Consider the following 8,474-nt stretch of genomic DNA (forward strand, 5'->3'; position numbering starts at 1 on the left):
CCAGCTCGACCAGAGCCTCGTGGCGAGCCGAGAATTGGGGGGCTTCATCCGCATTCTCGTGGCGCTGAGACCGCGGAGATCCAGCCGAGAATCGCGGGGCTTACATCCGCTTACCCCTCCCCTCGGCCCAGAGAAAAACACACCACAGCCGGTCCGGAGCCACTTAGCCTCAGGCCCGAAACAAGACCTTCAACCCGGAGAAAAACTGACAGGCAGCACGTCGCTGAAAGCCACTCAGCCTCGCGGCTCACCGTCACGCTGCCCAAAAAACCCGGCTCACCTGGAGCCACCCAAAGACCCGGCTCACCGTCCGAACCCGGGGACCCGCTCTTAAGCCCCCCCCCAACCGGCCACCGGAGTGAAAGAGCCAGCCCGCTTACTTGGACGACCGGGGCCCTGGTACCCTAAACACCCAGACGCTCCTGGTACCATGGACAGCACTCTGTCAGATGCTCAGGCGTATATTGCTTTTCACTCATGTTCTGGTTTCAGGACCTTTTGTTAGGACCTTTGGTCAGCTTGTACAAGGAAACAAATACTGTTGCTTCCATCTGGACAAACATTTAGTTCAGTAATAAAGAATAAAACGTCAGTTAAGTGTTTTGTAGTTGTAACTAAATATGGTAAACGCTCATATGCTTCTCATAGGCTCTGTGTGAAATTCTGAGTTTGTACACTATTAGATGTGGAAAGAAACACTTCCCACTATGTTTACTTTGCAGGAAACTAAACAAAACACTTAACATAGTCATGAGGAGTTGTACAAATAATGACATCACTTTATGTTTGTTATTAAATGAGACAAGGGTAGTATCTCACAGTAGACTCATAATATAACTGAAGTTGTATCTAGCAGAGGATGGTTTCGATCCATCGACCTCTGGGTTATGGGCCCAGCACGCTTCCGCTGCGCCACTCTGCTGATCCACCCACTGTTCCCAAAGTCTGGTCAGGGTCCAAACAGGGGGTCTAGAGTCTAAATGGACTCAGCCAGGTCTGTGACAGTTATCTGCCATAGATAAGTATATGGTATATCTGAGTGTGAAGTTAAGATCAACATGTAAAAGTTCACACGCGCACACATTCCTGTATTTTCCCCTCAGGGGACCCACCTGCTCGCTCACACACACACACACACGCCGCCAGCATTGAGGCCGGTTAGCTCAGAAGGTCAGAGCGTGGTGCTAATAACGCCAAGGTCATGGGTTCAATCCCCATACTGGCCAAACTGCTTACTCTGCATATCTTTAAAAACTTCAGACTCTAAAGATTGTATGTTCCATTGTTAGCTTTGGTGTGCGACATTAATTCGTCAAGTCTGATAATCACCTGACTTAAAGCTAAGAGGAAATAAAGATAACTCAAACATAAGGAATTTAAGTTTATGAAGTGAGGAAAGCTTATTTATATTACACATCTCATGTACAAATCAAAGTACTTTTCATAAAAAACATTTAAAAAATGAGAATACACATAACTCTCAGTGATGAAGTATAATCATCAAGCTTTAAAAAAGTCTCTACCACCAGACCCCAGGAGCACCCCAGCAGCTTCCACCACCAGACACCCAGCTTCCACCCCCAGACCCCACTAGCTCGACCCCCAGCTTCCACCACCAGAACCCAGGAGCTTCCATCACCAGACTCCTGGAGCTTCCAGCACCAGACCCCAGGAGCATTCACCACCAGACCCCAGCAAAATCACTACCAGAACACAGGAGCTTCCACCACCAGACCCCCAGCTTCCACCACCAGTCCCCGAGTAGACTCATAATATAGCTGAAGTTGTATCTAGCAGAGGATGGTTTCGATCCATCGACCTCTGGGTTATGGGCCCAGCACGCTTCCGCTGCGCCACTCTGCTGAACCACCCACTGTTCCCAAAGTCTGGTCAGGGTCCAAACAGGGGGTCTAGAGTCTAAATGGATTCAGCCAGGTCTGTGACAGTTATCCCCCACTAGCTCGACCCCCAGCTTCCACCACCAGACCCCAGAAGCTTCCACCACCAGACCCCAGCAGCTTCCACCCCCAGACCCCACTAGCTCGACCCCCAGCTTCCACCACCAGACTCCTGGAGCTTCCACCACCAGACCTCAGGAGCATTCACCACCATACCCCAGCAAAATCACCACCAGACCCCAGGAGTTTCCACCACCAGAGCTTCCACCACCAGACCCCAGGAGCTTCCAGCACCAGACCCCAGGAGCTTCCACCACCAGAGCTTCCAGCACCAGACCCCAGGAGCTTCCACCACCAGACCCCAGGAGCTTCCACCACCAGACCCCAGGAGCTTCCACCACCAGACCCCAGCAAAATCACCACCAGTCCCCAGCAGCATAACCACCAGACCCCCAGCTTCCACCACCAGTCCCCGGAGGTGCGTGGAATCCCGGACCAGCTCGACCAGAGCCTCGTGGCGAGCCGAGAATCGGGGGGCTTCATCCGCATTCTCGTGGCGCTGAGACCGCGGAGATCCAGCCGAGAATCGCGGGGCTTACATCCGCTTACCCCTCCCCTCGGCCCAGAGAAAAACACACCACAGCCGGTCCGGAGCCACTTAGCCTCAGGCCCGAAACAAGACCTTCAACCCGGAGAAAAACTGACAGGCAGCACGTCGCTGAAAGCCACTCAGCCTCGCGGCTCACCGTCCCGCTGCCCAAAAAACCCGGCTCACCTGGAGCCACCCAAAGACCCGGCTCACCGTCCGAACCCGGGGACCCGCTCTTAAGCCCCCCCCCAACCGGCCACCGGAGTGAAAGAGCCAGCCCGCTTACTTGGACGACCAGGGCCCTGGTACCCTAAACACCCAGACGCTCCTGGTACCATGGACAGCACTCTGTCAGATGCTCAGGCGTATATTGCTTTTCACTCATGTTCTGGTTTCAGGACCTTTTGTTAGGACCTTTGGTCAGCTTGTACAAGGAAACAAATACTGTTGCTTCCATCTGGACAAACATTTAGTTCAGTAATAAAGAATAAAACGTCAGTTAAGTGTTTTGTAGTTGTAACTAAATATGGTAAACGCTCATATGCTTCTCATAGGCTCTGTGTGGAATTCTGAGTTTGTACACTATTAGATGTGGAAAGAAACACTTCCCACTATGTTTACTTTGCAGGAAACTAAACAAAACACTTAACATAGTCATGAGGAGTTGTACAAATAATGACATCACTTTATGTTTGTTATTAAATGAGACAAGGGTAGTATCTCACAGTAGACTCATAATATAACTGAAGTTGTATCTAGCAGAGGATGGTTTCGATCCATCGACCTCTGGGTTATGGGCCCAGCACGCTTCCGCTGCGCCACTCTGCTGATCCACCCACTGTTCCCAAAGTCTGGTCAGGGTCCAAACAGGGGGTCTAGAGTCTAAATGGACTCAGCCAGGTCTGTGACAGTTATCTGCCATAGATAAGTATATGGTATATCTGAGTGTGAAGTTAAGATCAACATGTAAAAGTTCACACGCGCACACATTCCTGTATTTTCCCCTCAGGGGACCCACCTGCTCGCTCACACACACACACACACGCCGCCAGCATTGAGGCCGGTTAGCTCAGAAGGTCAGAGCGTGGTGCTAATAACGCCAAGGTCATGGGTTCAATCCCCATACTGGCCAAACTGCTTACTCTGCATATCTTTAAAAACTTCAGACTCTAAAGATTGTATGTTCCATTGTTAGCTTTGGTGTGCGACATTAATTCGTCAAGTCTGATAATCACCTGACTTAAAGCTAAGAGGAAATAAAGATAACTCAAACATAAGGAATTTAAGTTTATGAAGTGAGGAAAGCTTATTTATATTACACATCTCATGTACAAATCAAAGTACTTTTCATAAAAAACATTTAAAAAATGAGAATACACATAACTCTCAGTGATGAAGTATAATCATCAAGCTTTAAAAAAGTCTCTACCACCAGACCCCAGGAGCACCCCAGCAGCTTCCACCACCAGACACCCAGCTTCCACCCCCAGACCCCACTAGCTCGACCCCCAGCTTCCACCACCAGAACCCAGGAGCTTCCATCACCAGACTCCTGGAGCTTCCAGCACCAGACCCCAGGAGCATTCACCACCAGACCCCAGCAAAATCACTACCAGAACACAGGAGCTTCCACCACCAGACCCCCAGCTTCCACCACCAGTCCCCGAGTAGACTCATAATATAGCTGAAGTTGTATCTAGCAGAGGATGGTTTCGATCCATCGACCTCTGGGTTATGGGCCCAGCACGCTTCCCCTGCGCCACTCTGCTGAACCACCCACTGTTCCCAAAGTCTGGTCAGGGTCCAAACAGGGGGTCTAGAGTCTAAATGGATTCAGCCAGGTCTGTGACAGTTATCCCCCACTAGCTCGACCCCCAGCTTCCACCACCAGACCCCAGAAGCTTCCACCACCAGACCCCAGCAGCTTCCACCCCCAGACCCCACTAGCTCGACCCCCAGCTTCCACCACCAGACTCCTGGAGCTTCCACCACCAGACCTCAGGAGCTTCCACCACCAGACCTCAGGAGCATTCACCACCATACCCCAGCAAAATCACCACCAGACCCCAGGAGCTTCCACCACCAGACCCCAGGAGCTTCCACCACCAGAGCTTCCAGCACCAGACCCCAGGAGCTTCCACCACCAGACCCCAGGAGCTTCCACCACCAGAGCTTCCACCACCAGACCCCAGGAGCTTCCAGCACCAGACCCCAGGAGCTTCCACCACCAGACCCCAGGAGCTTCCACCACCAGACCCCAGGAGCTTCCACCACCAGACTCCAGCAAAATCACCACCAGTCCCCAGCAGCATAACCACCAGACCCCCAGCTTCCACCACCAGTCCCCGGAGGTGCGTGGAATCCCGGACCAGCTCGACCAGAGCCTCGTGGCGAGCCGAGAATTGGGGGGCTTCATCCGCATTCTCGTGGCGCTGAGACCGCGGAGATCCAGCCGAGAATCGCGGGGCTTACATCCGCTTACCCCTCCCCTCGGCCCAGAGAAAAACACACCACAGCCGGTCCGGAGCCACTTAGCCTCAGGCCCGAAACAAGACCTTCAACCCGGAGAAAAACTGACAGGCAGCACGTCGCTGAAAGCCACTCAGCCTCGCGGCTCACCGTCACGCTGCCCAAAAAACCCGGCTCACCTGGAGCCACCCAAAGACCCGGCTCACCGTCCGAACCCGGGGACCCGCTCTTAAGCCCCCCCCCAACCGGCCACCGGAGTGAAAGAGCCAGCCCGCTTACTTGGACGACCAGGGCCCTGGTACCCTAAACACCCAGACGCTCCTGGTACCATGGACAGCACTCTGTCAGATGCTCAGGCGTATATTGCTTTTCACTCATGTTCTGGTTTCAGGACCTTTTGTTAGGACCTTTGGTCAGCTTGTACAAGGAAACAAATACTGTTGCTTCCATCTGGACAAACATTTAGTTCAGTAATAAAGAATAAAACGTCAGTTAAGTGTTTTGTAGTTGTAACTAAATATGGTAAACGCTCATATGCTTCTCATAGGCTCTGTGTGAAATTCTGAGTTTGTACACTATTAGATGTGGAAAGAAACACTTCCCACTATGTTTACTTTGCAGGAAACTAAACAAAACACTTAACATAGTCATGAGGAGTTGTACAAATAATGACATCACTTTATGTTTGTTATTAAATGAGACAAGGGTAGTATCTCACAGTAGACTCATAATATAACTGAAGTTGTATCTAGCAGAGGATGGTTTCGATCCATCGACCTCTGGGTTATGGGCCCAGCACGCTTCCGCTGCGCCACTCTGCTGATCCACCCACTGTTCCCAAAGTCTGGTCAGGGTCCAAACAGGGGGTCTAGAGTCTAAATGGACTCAGCCAGGTCTGTGACAGTTATCTGCCATAGATAAGTATATGGTATATCTGAGTGTGAAGTTAAGATCAACATGTAAAAGTTCACACGCGCACACATTCCTGTATTTTCCCCTCAGGGGACCCACCTGCTCGCTCACACACACACACACACGCCGCCAGCATTGAGGCCGGTTAGCTCAGAAGGTCAGAGCGTGGTGCTAATAACGCCAAGGTCATGGGTTCAATCCCCATACTGGCCAAACTGCTTACTCTGCATATCTTTAAAAACTTCAGACTCTAAAGATTGTATGTTCCATTGTTAGCTTTGGTGTGCGACATTAATTCGTCAAGTCTGATAATCACCTGACTTAAAGCTAAGAGGAAATAAAGATAACTCAAACATAAGGAATTTAAGTTTATGAAGTGAGGAAAGCTTATTTATATTACACATCTCATGTACAAATCAAAGTACTTTTCATAAAAAACATTTAAAAAATGAGAATACACATAACTCTCAGTGATGAAGTATAATCATCAAGCTTTAAAAAAGTCTCTACCACCAGACCCCAGGAGCACCCCAGCAGCTTCCACCACCAGACACCCAGCTTCCACCCCCAGACCCCACTAGCTCGACCCCCAGCTTCCACCACCAGAACCCAGGAGCTTCCATCACCAGACTCCTGGAGCTTCCAGCACCAGACCCCAGGAGCATTCACCACCAGACCCCAGCAAAATCACTACCAGAACACAGGAGCTTCCACCACCAGACCCCCAGCTTCCACCACCAGTCCCCGAGTAGACTCATAATATAGCTGAAGTTGTATCTAGCAGAGGATGGTTTCGATCCATCGACCTCTGGGTTATGGGCCCAGCACGCTTCCGCTGCGCCACTCTGCTGAACCACCCACTGTTCCCAAAGTCTGGTCAGGGTCCAAACAGGGGGTCTAGAGTCTAAATGGATTCAGCCAGGTCTGTGACAGTTATCCCCCACTAGCTCGACCCCCAGCTTCCACCACCAGACCCCAGAAGCTTCCACCACCAGACCCCAGCAGCTTCCACCCCCAGACCCCACTAGCTCGACCCCCAGCTTCCACCACCAGACTCCTGGAGCTTCCACCACCAGACCTCAGGAGCATTCACCACCATACCCCAGCAAAATCACCACCAGACCCCAGGAGTTTCCACCACCAGAGCTTCCACCACCAGACCCCAGGAGCTTCCAGCACCAGACCCCAGGAGCTTCCACCACCAGAGCTTCCAGCACCAGACCCCAGGAGCTTCCACCACCAGACCCCAGGAGCTTCCACCACCAGACCCCAGGAGCTTCCACCACCAGACCCCAGCAAAATCACCACCAGTCCCCAGCAGCATAACCACCAGACCCCCAGCTTCCACCACCAGTCCCCGGAGGTGCGTGGAATCCCGGACCAGCTCGACCAGAGCCTCGTGGCGAGCCGAGAATCGGGGGGCTTCATCCGCATTCTCGTGGCGCTGAGACCGCGGAGATCCAGCCGAGAATCGCGGGGCTTACATCCGCTTACCCCTCCCCTCGGCCCAGAGAAAAACACACCACAGCCGGTCCGGAGCCACTTAGCCTCAGGCCCGAAACAAGACCTTCAACCCGGAGAAAAACTGACAGGCAGCACGTCGCTGAAAGCCACTCAGCCTCGCGGCTCACCGTCCCGCTGCCCAAAAAACCCGGCTCACCTGGAGCCACCCAAAGACCCGGCTCACCGTCCGAACCCGGGGACCCGCTCTTAAGCCCCCCCCCAACCGGCCACCGGAGTGAAAGAGCCAGCCCGCTTACTTGGACGACCAGGGCCCTGGTACCCTAAACACCCAGACGCTCCTGGTACCATGGACAGCACTCTGTCAGATGCTCAGGCGTATATTGCTTTTCACTCATGTTCTGGTTTCAGGACCTTTTGTTAGGACCTTTGGTCAGCTTGTACAAGGAAACAAATACTGTTGCTTCCATCTGGACAAACATTTAGTTCAGTAATAAAGAATAAAACGTCAGTTAAGTGTTTTGTAGTTGTAACTAAATATGGTAAACGCTCATATGCTTCTCATAGGCTCTGTGTGGAATTCTGAGTTTGTACACTATTAGATGTGGAAAGAAACACTTCCCACTATGTTTACTTTGCAGGAAACTAAACAAAACACTTAACATAGTCATGAGGAGTTGTACAAATAATGACATCACTTTATGTTTGTTATTAAATGAGACAAGGGTAGTATCTCACAGTAGACTCATAATATAACTGAAGTTGTATCTAGCAGAGGATGGTTTCGATCCATCGACCTCTGGGTTATGGGCCCAGCACGCTTCCGCTGCGCCACTCTGCTGATCCACCCACTGTTCCCAAAGTCTGGTCAGGGTCCAAACAGGGGGTCTAGAGTCTAAATGGACTCAGCCAGGTCTGTGACAGTTATCTGCCATAGATAAGTATATGGTATATCTGAGTGTGAAGTTAAGATCAACATGTAAAAGTTCACACGCGCACACATTCCTGTATTTTCCCCTCAGGGGACCCACCTGCTCGCTCACACACACACACACACGCCGCCAGCATTGAGGCCGGTTAGCTCAGAAGGTCAGAGCGTGGTGCTAATAACGCCAAGGTCATGGGTTCAATCCCCATACTGGCCA

General features: G+C 51.6%; 4 non-coding genes across 4 annotated transcripts; all 4 read left to right on the forward strand.

The window, feature by feature from the left end:
• The first annotated feature begins 1,152 nt into the window (after positions 1-1,152).
• Positions 1,153-1,226, forward strand: trnai-aau (transfer RNA isoleucine (anticodon AAU)). Its single transcript has one exon. It is a non-coding gene; the product is annotated as a tRNA-Ile (tRNA).
• Positions 1,227-3,545: 2,319 nt separating this feature from the next.
• On the forward strand, positions 3,546-3,619 carry trnai-aau (transfer RNA isoleucine (anticodon AAU)). The gene has a single exon. It is a non-coding gene; the product is annotated as a tRNA-Ile (tRNA).
• Positions 3,620-6,007: 2,388 nt separating this feature from the next.
• On the forward strand, positions 6,008-6,081 carry trnai-aau (transfer RNA isoleucine (anticodon AAU)). The gene has a single exon. It is a non-coding gene; the product is annotated as a tRNA-Ile (tRNA).
• Positions 6,082-8,400: 2,319 nt separating this feature from the next.
• trnai-aau (transfer RNA isoleucine (anticodon AAU)) lies at positions 8,401-8,474 on the forward strand. Its single transcript has one exon. It is a non-coding gene; the product is annotated as a tRNA-Ile (tRNA).

The sequence above is a fragment of the Cololabis saira genome, unplaced genomic scaffold (assembly GCF_033807715.1).
Source record: "Cololabis saira isolate AMF1-May2022 unplaced genomic scaffold, fColSai1.1 scf036, whole genome shotgun sequence".
NCBI lineage: Eukaryota > Metazoa > Chordata > Actinopteri > Beloniformes > Belonidae > Cololabis > Cololabis saira.